The sequence below is a fragment of the Pinus tabuliformis genome, chromosome 8 (assembly GCF_031772625.1).
Source record: "Pinus tabuliformis cultivar Carrire ecotype Pingquan chromosome 8, CPIR1, whole genome shotgun sequence".
In the NCBI taxonomy this organism is placed as follows: Eukaryota; Viridiplantae; Streptophyta; class Pinopsida; order Pinales; family Pinaceae; genus Pinus; species Pinus tabuliformis.
This window is the reverse complement of record NC_142294.1, coordinates 722,348,556-722,364,540: the sequence shown is the minus strand read 5'-3', so window position 1 is coordinate 722,364,540 and position 15,985 is coordinate 722,348,556. Positions and strand designations below refer to the sequence as shown.

Below are 15,985 nucleotides of genomic sequence, written 5' to 3'. Positions count from 1 at the left end.
ATCCAATCAACAATTCTTCCTTCAATAGTTTCACGAGATAATCCAAAATTCTTGACTTAGACAAAGACTTCCTCCACACCATGCCTGCCCTTTCTTACTTTTGTAGATGACAATCCTCCAACAGCAACTTGGACCTAGTAACAACTTGTAGTAGCAGCTTCGACCCAACAACTAGTAGCAGCAACAACAACAAAAAACTAGAAAGACTTTGATTTGCTAGAGGAATCCATACGAGAGAGAGAGAGAGAGAGAGATAGCCCAAAATTTCGATTTTCTTCTTTTCTTCTTTCTCCAATTTCGCACTCCTTTTGATTTCCTTCCTTGCTTCGTACTTTTCCAACTCTTTCTTTTGGATATCAAACTTGCTTTAGAGAAAGTGAATTGCTCAAAAGGAATTCGAACTACTCCAATATATAGGCTTTTGGTGAGGTTGAATTTCCCAGTTTGAGGCTGACTTGATCTCCTTGAGGACGACTTGGTGTGGAGGGGACAAATAGCCTATTTGACTCAATATTAATTCTTTTTACGTGATTCAAAAGCCTAAGAAGGGTTTCTTTAAATGGACAATGACTCTAATGACTCAGAATAAACCCTAGAAGTCCTCAATGGGGACTTTGACCTAAAACATGATGACCCAAGCATGAAACCCATGCCTTAAAAAGTCATAATAATATTAATAAAAATAGCTTCTTCATTCTTTTGATAAATACATTTCGTTGTGACTCAAATGCATTTATGAAGATCGAACCTAGTTACATTTTTCAACACTCCCTCTTAACTAGGGAGGTATTCATACTTACATATATAGGTACATGGAAGATCTCAAAACATATGAACTATGAAGAGTTTAGGCACCGCAATGCCATGGACTAGATTCCTGACCAGGGCAATCTATCCAAGGTCCTTCAACAGTTTAGACATTCATAGTGCCACAAACTAGATTCCTGACCAGGGCATTCTATCTGAGTGGGACTAAGATGGACTAAAGCTTCAACCTTTCTAGGTACCATCATGCTTACTTGCTAACCATCAACCCAAGTGCGTATTCGAGGTCAAAGCTCTATGACCAATGCCACCCTTCCTCCTTCGGGATCTAGACATCAACACAAAGTGCCGACCAGATGTCCTCCCAGGCAATGTGTCTCACACACAACCTCAACACTCCCGATTATTCCAATCAGTAGCAAGTCCTCCCCTCCCCGATCAAACATGTCGTTTACAAATCTCTCTCGTGTAACCAACATGCTATTAAATCTTTGAGAGATTTACCTGTACGAACACAACCCCAATTAGTAACAAACTTTCAAATGTACATAAGTAAACACGAACATTCGGGGTCTTTCAGACAACTAGATGTTGCTTCTCAATTTATCACAGTAGGACTTTCAAACGAATCTTGATAGAAGATTCCTAAATCATACATCTTCCTTTCCTACTTCACATGCAACAACATATTCTACAATCATATCCTGCTTTCCTTATCTCAACAACCCCTCAAAATGCATTCTCCAATTTCTTCTTTCAAGGTGTCCACTATGATATGCCCTCCCTCTTAACTAGGAATATTTCTTTTATCCAAACTCCCTCTTAACTTAGGGAGATCAACTTCTTCTTATGACATTGGAGAATCTTTCATGGCGTCCATCCTTCTTATCAAAGTCATTATGACCATCATCATTCATATAACTTTCTTCATCATGCTTTATCATATCAACTTTAATTACGAACATCTTCACCATCTTGAAGATGATGTATTGTTGAAAATAGCAACAAGAAATGATAAAAATAAAATCCAAAAATTCCAGTTTCATTTGTCCTTGAATTAAACTGAGAATTAAAATCGAATTTTATTCTCATAGCAACTTGTAATAGTTAACTAGAGTGAGTTGACTTAGTTAACTTAGGAATTTTGAGTTGGAAGTCTTTCTGAAGTCATGTATATGTTCTCCCTAGTTATGGGGGTCCAGGATGAGTTAAGTATGAGTTGTAATTAGTTAACTCAGTTTACTGAGTTAAGTCCAGTTAAATTAGTTCCAAACCATTTGAGGAACTAATAGTGAGTTAATAGTCAGTTGGTGCACTAATGCATTAACTAGTGCTACTTTGGTTAACTAAAGATTCTCTCATTAGAAACTCATGCATGTCGATTCTGAAAAAGACCCAATTGAGACAAAATTGCAAGGATAATGTGCTATTTGTTGTATAATTTTCTGAGTTGTACAGATGGTGCATGCAATCAGGAACTGAACCTAGAAGGGATTGCGCAGTTTTGGATGCATTGGTGTCCCTTTAAGATGGGCTAATCAGCTATAGGAATCACACAAGGAAATAGGGCTTTGGAGAGCTGGAGAATTGGCTAAGTGTTGGCCAAGAGTTTGCTTGTGAGTTGAAGATTGATTTTACTGAGTGCTGGGATTGTTCATCTTGGATTTCTGATTAATGCAATACAGATAGTGGGGTTTTGAGCTGTGGCTTTCCTCGGATATTTATTGTGTTATGTGCCATTGATGTTTTTAACTTTTTCCTCTTGTCGATTATTGTTTTCATCAATCTTTATGGGCTTCGGCTGTAAAGAGTAGAAGTAGATTCTTGTCTCTTGTTTTAGTAGATTACATGAGCTTGTGATTCTACAAGATTTTCTACATGTACATGCACAACTTAGATAACAAGTACAACCAAATCTATAGAAGCATGAAGTTAACCGTATCATACAATAATGGAAGCATTAGACATTATATATCAAATACCTGAACTTAGGTTCACAAGCAACAAGAAACACATACTTTTATATTTCAACTACATGGCCAGGTATTGTCATGAACCCTAGATTTCATCATCAAGACTTCTAGTACCTCAATCAAGATAACAACCTTCATTATATCTAGGGCTTCAATATTTCTTCCAGAGGTATGACATACCCTACTACAATATATTGCAAATCCTAGAAGCATTTCAAGCAAATATAGTTCTACAATGGATCCAACAACTTTAGAACTCATATGTTAGACTTCCACTAGGATTTAGTGCAATATCCTAGATTCCATATATCAGCCATTAAGCTTCACCAATCAAAACCAATCATAACTCACTTTCAGATTTCAACAATCTTTCATAGATCTTAGATTATCACACTTGTCATCATATATTAAAAAATTGAACTTCTACTAAGGTTTAGTTACAAACTGTAGAATTCACAAACATTATCATCCTAGAGAATCAAACTTCGACAAGGGCTTAGTTCCAAACCCTAGGACAACAATTAGGTCAACACTTATATCTAGGATTCCATCATCATACACAAGCATGCCATAACATGTGTTAGTCAAACCCAATGATACAAATATCAATATATTAAAGTTAGACATACAACAAACTTGATCAAACTAGGGTTTCGATCGGAAAATCACACATATACCTAGGATTTCATTTCTAGGTCATCATAAGGGTCTTGCTTATATGCCCTACCAAACCCTAATGATTTAAGGTTTCAATACATAACACAACAAACCCTAATTTATCAATACTATTTGGAATTTCACACATCACCATTCAATCCTAATAAGTTAGGGTTTTCATAACCATATCAAAACCTCAAATATGACATCATCAAAACATCAAACATTTTCTTTAGACTTCATCAATAACCATACGTAGGCTAGGGTTTCACACATTATCATCAACATACCCTTAAGTTAGGGTTTTTACAAAGAACGTTTCTAGGGTTCCACAAGAATAATCAAAGATATGAGGAAGGTAGATTTATCTAATGATGAATCACCTAATTAAGAATCTTTATGATTCAAGAGAGCTAGATGCAATAATGTTAGTAATAAAAAATGAATATACCTTTATCATGAGGAGAGCAAAACTTATAGTCTAAGGCATACCTTTTTTTTTTCTTAACAAACCTCGTAACTCCAATGTTTTGTCTTGTGAGACCTCCTTCCATAATTCTTGAGTCTTCAACAAGTTTTTCCTAAACAAGGAAAATATGAATAGAAACATGATTAGTATTTAATGCAAGCAAAACTAGATAAGTAAGGAAAACTAAAAATGGAAAGGTAATAAGTTACTTATCTTTGGAAGTTGGTGAGGGCTCCCTCCAAGCTCGAGGGATACCTATAACCTTATAAAAACAAATTAAAAATGTTTGTCCAAAATATGTTAAACCAATAAATACTAGAAATCAAAAAATGAAATAACTAAAGCTTAGAGCAAAGGACTTAGTAGTGTAAGTCCCTTATATCTAATTGTTCAACTTTAATCTTCTTTGGAGATCCTTCTTCAGCAATATTAGCGTGGTCCCTGTTCCTTTTCTTGTCCTTCGGATTGTTAGGACACTCACTTTTATAGTGACCCATTTTATAACATTGATAGCATTCTATTTTGGACATGTCTACCTTCCTTCTTGGCCCTTTTGACTTCTTGAAGTTTCCTTTCTTGTGATAAGTAGAGTATGCATTTGAAACTTTCTCTTCTTCATTGTTGGATACTAATGAGATTCTCATCTCTTCTTGGCTGCAGACATTCCATAATTGTTCAAATGATGGAGTTTCTTTCTAGTGATTGAGTCTTGAAGCAAAAACATTCCATGTAGGTGGCAATCCCAATAATGCGGTAATCACCAATGCTTTTTTCCGGTACAATCTCATCTATGGCTTGAAGGTCATCTCTAATTCTAGCTATCCTTACAAAGAAGGAAGCCAAAATGTCATCTTTTGTCATTTTTGTGGTCCTTAATTCATTCTTCAAACTTGCTACTTTACCGATGTTCTTGATAGTGAACCATTTTGATAAGGCTTCATACATTTCTTGAGCATGGTCTATGCTGGAAATATATGGGACATGATTGCCCTTTATAACTTCTACCATCAGTGTCATAGCCAATATTTCTGACTCTCTATACTTCACTTTATCTGCATCACTAGATTCTTTAGAAGGTTTCTTCACTTTTCCTCTGACCAAATCTAAGATTTGTTCTTTTTAACAATGAGATCAATTCTTTTCTTCCATCCCTATAATTTGATGCTCCTTCTAATTTTATCTCTCCCTTTATTGTGTTAGAGATTGTCCTTGCAGGTAGTAAGCTTCTTTCCTCATGAGATATCCTTATATGATCCCTTGCTCAGTCCTTTTGAGGTTTCTTAGACTCCTTTCAGTAGATCCTCAAACTACATTTTTCCTTCTTCACCTTAGCTCTGATACCATGTTAGAAAATCAGAAAGGCATAAAGATTTTCTTTATATAGATAATTACTTGTGATTTTCTTATCTTTATGTTCTTATATCTTTTAGTTCATCAAGCAATTACCAAAACAATAACACAAAGATCATAGACACCATATATAGGGGTATAGGCAGGGAAAAACCCCTATCTAGAGGAGAACCCAGTCAACAATTCTTCCTTCATTAGTTTCATGAGATAATCCAAGACTCTTGACCTAGACAAAGGTTTCCTCCACGCCACCTCAACCCTTTCTTCCTTCTGCAGATGTCAATCCTCCATCAACAACTTCGACCTAACAAAAACAACTTGTAGTATCAGCTTCGACCCAACAACTAGCAGCAACAAAAAACAAGAAAGACTTCGATTTCCTAGAGGAATCCACATGAGAGAGAGAGAGATAGCCCAAAATTTCGATTTTCTTCTTTCTCTAATTTCGCACTCCTTTTAAGTTTTGACTTCCTTCCTTACTTCACACTTTTCCAACTCTTTCTTCTGGATATTGAACTTGCTTTAGAGAAAGTGAATTGCTCCAAATGAATTTGAACTTCTCCAATATATAGGCTTCTGGTGAGGTCGAATTTCCCGGTTTGAGGCTGACTTGATCTCCTTGAGGCCAACTTGGTGTGGAGGGGAAAAATAGCCTATTTGACTCAATATTAATTCTTTTTACATGATTCAAAAGCCCAAGAAGGGTCTCTTTAAATGGGCAATGACTCTAATGGCTCACAATAAATCCTAGAAGTCCTCAATGGGGATTTTGACCTAAAACATGATGACCCAAGCATGAAACCCATGCTTTAGTAAGTCATAATAATAATAATGAAATATCTTCTTCATTCTTTTGATAAATACATTTCATTGTGACTCAAATACATTTATGAAGATCGAACCTAGTTACATTTTTCAACATAATACCCTAGTTTTGATCTTGGGTTTAGTGTTGCATATATACATGATGTATGGCTATAAATTGACAAATGTGATTTGTAACTGAACATTGAATGTTAATATAAAAGTACATCATTTGTTGTAGAAGAGAGGGTAAAAAATAATGGGGGCTATTGTTGAAATTCACATAGATGATAGAGTTTCTTATCATGGTGATTACTTGTCACTGATATGCATTCTTTTCTTATTATTTTGTTGTTTAGTTATGTCATCAAGCAATTACACAATAGCAAAAATATAGAGAACATAATGCACAAGAGACGAGAGACACCTAGGCTCCAAGCCTGGGCAAAACCCCATAAGGGGGAAAGCCCAAAATTCCTTCTCTTATAGAATTAGATCAAAATGAGATATCCAAGGCCAAGACCATAACTGCCACCAAAAATCCAAGTCCAACCCTCCTCCAAATTCAAAGGTCAAATTGGCCAACTTCTTGAAATTTTGGGCCTTTCCTGAAATCCGGCTCCGAAAATTTCAAGCCAGCAACTGGATCAACTGGATCATACCTTCAATATTTCTTTACAGAAATTCTACCACATGTACGAGCTCTTCCTTCCTTTCTTTGTGCTTCTCTTCATAGTTAGGTGCCAAAGATATATATGATGATGATGAAAGAATGTCCTCCAAAATGATCAAATTGTCCTCTATTTAGAACTATCCATGAGGTCAAATGGGTGGCTCTTGGATGCCTAGACCGAATTGTTCCCAAGGAGGGCCGATTTGATAGTTTTGGTAGATTGACTCAATAATTTTTCTTTTTCTTTACAAAGTCCAAATGGGACTTGACTCAAATACAATTTTTGTTTTGACTCAATAAATTATTTTTGACTCAATTGACCTTATAAGGATGAAGAACATGCTTTGACTAAAAAATAAAATAATGATAATGGATATAATGAATGATTTTATTACATTATGAAGACCGACACTAGGTACATTTTCAACACTCCCTCTTAACTAGGGAGGTATTCGTAATGACACAATAGTACAATCTCAATTTGAAATATTCATATAAGAAAGTATTCAGATTGACAAGCATCAATGATGATTTTTTATCATCATAACCAGCATTGTCAAAATAGCAAGGCCATGACTTTCAAGCTCTATGTCTCCATTAGATCAGAGCACAATGCTGGGCGACATAAATTTGGACACCACCATCTCTCAGGCACATATCACATCTAGATGTTCACCAAGTATGTCCTCATAGAACTATTTCCTACTCCATTGCCACAATATTTGACACTAGGAAATATCTGTCCGCAGGACTATTATTTAATTAATGTACTTGACCTATGGCGTTGTCCTAGTCAAAGCACAAATCCTCAAAAAATATTGGTCCTAGATGCTTATCCAATCCATCATTCTCCATACCAATGCCTTTACTTGGCTTACGATTGTTAGTCCTACCATAGTACATGACACATGGAGAATATGGTGTCCTCCCTCACTCCCTCTCGACCAAGGAGGAGATCCTCACTCCCTCTCAAATAGGGAGAAATAACCACAAGCCTAAGCTTGCCTAAAAAATACTCATTGTAGTTTTTCGGCTCCTATTTGCATCACATCATAACGAGCTTCGACCTTTCTGGTTTTCTGACAATCTTCATATCGAATCCAACGTGTCATCAAATAGTTCATCAAATGCCTTCTTCATATTTGATTTGCACAAGCCTTCAGATCTTCTTTGCAACTAAATTCTGCCTCATGCTCTTCCAAGAAATCATATTAGCTCCCAATTATCAGTTTTATCTCTATTAGCATTAGTACTGTCAACCCAATCCATGTGTTCTTGAATCGAGCCAGAACCAATTAGAGCTCCCTCTTTGCGGCTGAGGTAGGTGAACTTCTTCTTTTGTGTTGGCATCTAATTTCTTTTTGCTCCTCTTTAATCATCATGCTTTGCCATGTTCTTCCAATTCTTCCATCTGCTAATCAATCGTAGATAGATCTTGTCTTGAATTGCAACCTTTATTAGAAGACTATGAAAGAAGAAAAATGCAAAGTACAAAGATAAAATAACAACAATAATACTTAAATAAAGGAGGTGTAAAATACTTATATCTTTGAGGAGAGTTAACTCCCTCTTTATCTTGGATCTTTTAATCATCCTTGTATCGACATGATGCCGTTCTTGTCATTCTCAAGAGTTAGGTTTTTCTATTTACAACAGTTAGGGTTGTTGTTGCTAGGGTTTTTTTATTTCAAACGTTTGCTAGGGTTTACAAACACTAGTTTCTTCAAAGTCTTCAAGATTTGCCATTTTAGGAAATGCAAATTCTACAAGCATGCTATTGAGTTAGTTACAAAACCCTAGAGATGTTATTTACATGCTTTCTATACATGAGATTTCATTCCTTGATCATAAAACCTAGTCTACATATGCAACGAGATACTTCAAATGCTTATATGTCAATGTCCTCTACATAGGCCCTTTTATGATGCATTGCTAATATACAAGAGATCATTAGATCATAATATTATATATACTACAAATGAACAAAGTTTATGCGTACCTTTTTCAGTCTTTCCTTAACCATCCTTGCAAAGATCTGATCCTTTTTCATTGGTTTCCGTACTTCCTTCAATAGTGGTACCTTAAACCTTTAGTCATCGATCCAGAATGCTGTCCATAGAAATTTCTTTGATCTGCTCGCAATGTCGATTGGCTTGGTTCACATAGTTTGAATGGACATAGACTATAGGGAGAGTTTTAGACTTTCCATAATCTCTAGTCCTCCACACGTCACTGACGAACTCTGTCTTTTAGGGCTTTGCACAGATTGTCATAGAACTCTGATTCTTCCAGAGAATTGTTACAAAGACTCTAACTGTTTAAACTTTCTATTCTTATTTGAACCAGGGTATACGAACCATAATTTATCCTTTCACATTTCGGCCTTTATATTTTGTATAGATAGATAACTTGGTGTCAAATTACAACTTCCTTGAGCTGCTTGAGTTCCTCAGAGATGATAATACTTAGAATTTCAGACTTCTGGTCATATTTCAATGGTTAAGATTTGCATTGGTTTTCCTCAGACTGGATTTCTTCCATATTCCTCAAATGTATGTTTTACTTCTCTTCTCGGTTGCAACATAAATTTCTCTAGGACATGACCTAGCAATTATTTCCAAGCATCAAGAATCTTGAATTATACAGATCTCGTATCATCGTCTCAATTTCAGATGAGATATCTTAGACTTAGATCTATTTATTCATGCCTGCAATGTTACAAAGATAAGGGCCACTTAAAGCTTGCCACATAAACTTGGTTTAGCATAGATTCAAATCATCATTGTTGGAACTTGTATTATCGCAAAAACTGGCAGCACAAACATTGGTGTCTTCCTACAACTCGCATTTCACATAGACATTAACCTTCCTTTGATTTGGGTTTGATGTCACATAATTATTGCTTACTTTATTTAGGTCAATGTAACAAATTCTCACTACAGAACATGGATAAGTATATCAAATTTTGGTCAATTTCTAAGAGAGCTCGGATTTGTTTAGGAAGAAGGAGACTTGTGCGTTGAATAATATTAAGATGCAACAATTCTACTTCAGATATCATTTACAGAGCTTTGATTTACCGTACGTACTTGTCTTCACAGTCATGTCACTGAGAGATGACATAATTCAGAGCTTCTTCAAATTGATCATCGTAGATGTGATAAACTTAGCTTAATCACCACTGGAAGCTCAGATTGTACTTTAGGAACTTCAGATGTCATTACAGACACCAATACATCAACGCAAAACTTATATTATATATACTCAGGGCTTGCATGAGAGTTCTTACAGGGTTCGCATAAGATGCCACAAAGATGATTTTGTGAAGAAGCTTGAATGCCACTTAGATTTGATTTTAATTCCTTTTTGTAGAGGATAAGTCCCACAAAGAAACTTCACATTGAATTTGGTGACTTTTCTTAAGACAATTTCAATGCAAGTGCTATGTCCAGAACTTCAACAAGAAACTTGGATCAATATTAATCAGTGTTAGAAAATCAGAAAGGCAGAAAGATTGTCTTATTCTTGATAATTACTTGTGATGTTTCTTGTTATTACGATTCTTTATATCTTTTTTCTTTCATCAAGCAATTATCAAAGCAACAACACATAAAACAATAGACACCAGATGTAGGCACTATGCTAGGGAAAAAAACCCCCTCGAGGGGAAAACCCAGTCAAGAAAATTCTTCCTTTCAATAGTATTCTTTGAGACTCTTCACCCTAGACAAAGACTAGACCTTCCCTCCACACCAAGTCAGCTTCCCAGATCTTCAACCTCTTTCCAACGACTTCAACTAGGCAGTAGCTTCTGGCATCAGGCAGCGTCCGGCATCAGTGAAACTTGGAAGACTTCGATCTCCCAAACTACATTACGAAACAAAGAGAGAGTTACCAAAATTTCGCTTTTCTTCTTCTCCTTAGGCTCCACCCAACTCACACTTCTTTTGGCTTCTCTACTTCAGACTTCAGACTTCCCAGCTTCCTTAGAGATATCGAACTTGTGTGAGATGAATTGCTCCAAATGACTTTGACTTGCTTGTATTTATAGGCTCCATGTGAGGACGAATTAGTGTTCTTAGGTTGACTTGATTTCTTCTAGGCCGACTTGGTGCAGAGGATACATAAATTATATTTGACTCAATACCTAACCTTTTTACACGATTGAAAAGCCCAATAAGGGTCTCTTTAAAAGGACAACGACTCTATTGATTCAGAATAAATCCTAGAAGTTCTCAATGGGGACTTTGACCTAAAACATGGTGACCCAAGCATGAAACTCATGCTTTAATAAGTCAAAATAATAATAATAAAAAATCTTTTCTTTATTCTTTTGACAAGCACATTACAAGATGACTCAAATACATTAAATGAAGACCGAACCTAGTTACATTTTCCAACACCCAATGCACTCTTTGTAGTCTTGATCAACTACTCTAGATCAAAACCTTGAAATAGGGATTATCAAAACCTTGCATAGCAATAATGCCAATTTGCATTCTAGTCTCATTCAATGGATGAATATTAGAGCCATTGGAAGTCATTGTTGAAGTGATCCTGTTAGACTTTAGAATGTGCTTTTCATTGGCCAATTTGCAAGACAATTGATGCCGATTGTCTATCCTCTTCATGGGCTCCTCCAGAGTATGCTTGGCCACCTCTACTGCCTTGAAAATGAAGAGGGCGAATCCTTCTGTTGACTTGCTCGAGTACATATCAAACCTTAGTGGCCCCTCTTCGATCTCACCATATTGAGAAAAGAAGTTGATAAGACAATCGACCAACATGCCTATTGGAACGATGCCTATGTAAATCTTCCCTCAATTCATTGAAAAGTATCTTGATTTTCCTAATTTCAGGATCTAAAAACATAATGGTAGCCAAAACTTTGCTCTGATACCAACGTAACAAACAATACTTGTTTGTATTGTTGTAGTCAATATGTTTGTAATTGTATAAATGCATTGATATATAAATAATTGATAGAATGAATAAGACTTGCTAAATATTACAATGAAGCCCTTGTTACAAATGTTAGAAAATTTGAAAGGCACAAATATTTTCTTATGATGATAATTACTTGTGATATTATTATGTTCTTATTAACTTCTTTATGTTCTTCCTTTATCTTTTTCTTATCGAGCAATTATTAAAGTAAAAACATGAAGATCATGGACACCAGAGGTAGGCACTCAGCCAGGGCTAAAACCCCTATATAGGGGAAAACCCTGTCAGAACTATTCCTTCAAGATATTCAAAATGAAATAGACCAAGACCTTAGACCAATGAACCTTCCTCGTCCACTAAGTCAGCCCTCCAAGATGATTTAGTAGTCTCTTCTTATCCAACAACTTAAATGCAACAACAATCTAGAACTTCGACTTCCTAGCTACGAAAGTTCGACCCCATCTACAAAATTTTGGCCCAATAACAGAGCAACAATTTTGACTTCTCCAGCAGCTCAGCAAATTCACACGTGTGTGAGAGAGAATTTCGACTTCTTGTATTTGTTAGAAACCTCCTTCCCCTACGCTAGCCCTTTCCTCTTCTTCCCTTGAATTTTACACTTTTTCTGGCCCAGAAGATTTAGATCGAACTTGATGATTGAGTGTGATAAATGAGGTCGAGCTGTTGCCTTTATATAGGTGTTTCTCCTCTTAGTTTAGGTCGACTTGGTGGAGGAGGCCTAATTGGCTTATTTTACAATAAAAAAAATTTCTTGTTTGACAAATAAATCTCAAAAAGAGTCTTTTAGAATGTGACATGGACAAGGATACTTGACATAAACCCTAGAAGGCTGCAATGGAGGCTTTGACCTATAAACAGTTGACCCAAGCATGAAACCCATGCTTTAATAAGTCAATTTCTTTAATAATAAAATTTCTTTTTCTTTTCTTTTGACAAATACATTACATCATGACTCAAATATAATTATGAAGACCAACACTAGTTACATTCTTCAACAACAAATACTTGGGTAGGTGCCTTACATGTTATTTTGATAAGACGCATATTTTCATTAACTAATTAACTTATCATTATTTATTATATTATTATTATTATTATTTAGATCCTAAAATTTGTTTCAAAATGAGTTATCTTAGGTTAGTTTCTTTTTTGGGAAATTTCAGACCATGAAATTTGGAGTAGATGGAGAAAATGCGAGGTACATTTGACAAAAATTTCATATTCTGGTTCACTATAATTTTGGAGATATACCTTGTGGAAGTTAGGGTTTGTGAATGGTTCAAAAAATAGTTTTAATGAATGATCTTGGAACTTTGCTATAATTTTCTTTCTATGAAGAATTAGACTGAAATTTTGACCATATTGAGAAAACAACTCAAGGCACGTCTAGTAAAAATTTCATTTTTCGGTTCAGTATAATTTTAGAGATATACCCTATGGGAGTTAGGGTTTGTGAATGGTCTTGAAATCAATTTCAAAAGCAAGATCATGGCATTTTTGCAATAATTCATTTTCTTGGACACTTCAAATTGTGAAATTTTCAAACATCTGAGGAGACATACGAAAGTGACTTAGGTAAAAAATTTAGAATGAGATATAAAGAATTCGACACTCAGTGTGCTATACATGTTTGTTCTTGGGAAGAGGCCAAAAGTCGACATGTTTTGGGAAAGTAACCATAACTTTTGCATCACACATCAAACTTGGTGGAGTGGTGAGTATATTTGAGGAAGCAACAAGCATACCTGCTGTGTTGGTGAGCAGATAATTTTTTGTAATATCCCAAACACGATTTTTTGCTAATTATGCAGAAATTTAACTGAACCAAAATTACTCCATAAAAATTTCCATTTATTTTAATAGAACATTGCCATGTAAAAATATAACCAATAACATACAACAAAATAACAACAAAACGAGTAGGAACAATCTCGACTTTTATTAAAATAGAAACTGGGGTTTATATGTTGATACAACAAAATAGCTGAGATAGGAAACTGGCCTCAAGAATCTTCTCCACTGCTATGCTGGCCCTCCAAACTGAACTGAACTGCACTGCTAAGCTCTCCTGTGAATTCTGGATGAATTCACCAAGGGAAGGTGGGTGCTTGCCCAACCTCACTGAATCACTCGAGGGTTTTCGTCTTGGGGCTATTGCTGAAGTAGACAACCGTGTTCTCAACCTCTCATACAAGAAGAAATATCAAGTCCAAGATGTCCTCTAATGGCCGCCTCCTCCTCTTTTTATAGATCTAATGGACCCCTCTAGAACCTCCTATTTTATGATTATTTTAATCACTGAGCACTTTTCCCTGTTTTTATTTCAATTAAATATTTTTTTTTTGATGTGGGAAAAGGGTAAATTGGCCACCACGCCTCCTCAGGTCACTGAAAATCACTTCTAACCATTCCATCTTGTAGATCTTCTTGTTCTGGTTCCAACGAGCTATTACACTAAGGTGTTCTGTCAAGTATTCCTCTCGGAATGCCACCTTAAGCGTAATTAATTGAGTTAGGCCCAATAATAACCTTGTTTTTCGAAAGTTTTTGGAATGCGTCGGAACGGAAGACAAGTTGTGTAGATGATGGAATACGCCAAATGAATGTCATTGGATCCCATAGAAACTCCTCAAAACCCCATGAAACATCTCCAAAAGCCCCTGGGCCCGCTGATGAAGTAAACCTGCACCTGTGACCTGTCTACCCCCAACTCTGAAAGTCCATCCTAATCGTGCCATGAGGAACACCAGAAAAAGGAACATTACATTTTTGAAGAAGCTATATGCAGGTTGGTGCAAAGAGATTGGTGTCTCTTGCTAAGTTGGTGTTTGGCAGTGGGTTGTGGCATGTTTGTAAGTTATTATATGTTGTACATGGAAGTAAGCAAAGGCTGAAACCTGCTGTTGATGTTGTAACATTGTAAGATTGCCGAAGATTATAATTGAAGGTGGGAACCTGTGATTTGGTGCATATTTTACATTGATGTTTATGTCGCTGTGTGACATTACATTGTGACATTCTATCGTAGCATATTTATACATGTGGATGATTGTATAAGTGAAGTGAAATAGTTGGGCATTGTACTTGGGTTAAGATTGTATGTTAATTCCTCAAACATAATATATCTAAGTCGTGACAGAAGTGCAAGTGCTAGAGATGTAGTCCAGGTGTAAGTAGTTGTAAGTTGATCAAGCCATTAAGACGAACCACATTGGTGCCACATGTCCAAATGCCTTGACGCGCCTTAACTTGAGGGACAATTTGGGGGCATGACAGTTGGTGTTATGTTCACTTGCCCCTCCTCTTTTTTTTTTCTTGATTTCATTTTCCATTTTCTTTAGTTTCTAAGACCATTACTTTTACCTTTGCTGCATGTCTTTGTGTCTATAACATTTCTGGTAGCATTGATCTTGAGATCCTCTTACAACAATCCTTGGAATATCTTGAGTAGTCAAATGTGGTCCAGTCCCTTAACATCTTGATTGCATCTCTGCAACATTTCCCTTTTATTTTCAATATTATAAAATTGGTATAGAAGCTTACAATATTTAGTGTAATCTGTACAAAACTCACTTTCTACTTGCATTGACCTACCTTGTTCTATTGTGTGACTTATAAAAATATTTTGAGAAACTTTTGAGATCGCTTTCTTACTCTGTATCTTGTTATACTTTTACTACCCTTGCGCTTTGTCGTTATCAACCCCAAGGCTTTTTTATTTTCCTTGGTTGACATTGGTGCCGAGAAGTCATGTCTTCTTGTCAAGTCACTTGTGTATTTATTTTGATACATGTTAAAAAATTCTGTGTTTTCCAGAAAGAATTCACTGTAGCTTCTTGGGAAGTTGTTCCCTTCACCAGACATAGTTTTGAACTAATTTTGAATTTTCTTATTCCACTAAGTTTCTGATATTTTGAAAATTGGCTGATAAGTTTTTCCCGTTGTTTGAGAATGGAACCAATGATAACCCACCACCTGGTTAAGTGTGCGACTTAAAGTTGACTACAAGAAGGGGTAAAGAGGATTTTGGCTGGTTTAGCCCATTCCATGTGGGGTAGTCATCCAATGGAAGTCCTAGTATATATAGTTGCAGTTTTAAGTTCCACAAATAGGGATCATTTTGACAAGTATTTCAACTACACATGTACTGATGTTAATTAGGGTCATTAATACATACAATTCAATATATTTTGTTACTGATAACAGATTATATTTACAACTTCAGGCTTATACCTTCTTGTTGATTCATATTCAAACACACCTTGCCACAGGTTTCTCTTTTTGATCCTGCCCTCAGTACTTATCAAATATTCAATTGACAATCTA

The 15,985-nt window shown here is 35.8% G+C and overlaps 1 protein-coding gene across 1 annotated transcript in view; it reads left to right on the top strand.

Annotated features, from left to right (window-relative positions):
• Positions 1–15,985, top strand: part of LOC149237626 (5'-3' exonuclease family protein) — a 223,246-nt gene that overhangs the window by 168,982 nt on the left and 38,279 nt on the right. The gene's annotated exons all lie outside the window — the stretch shown is intronic.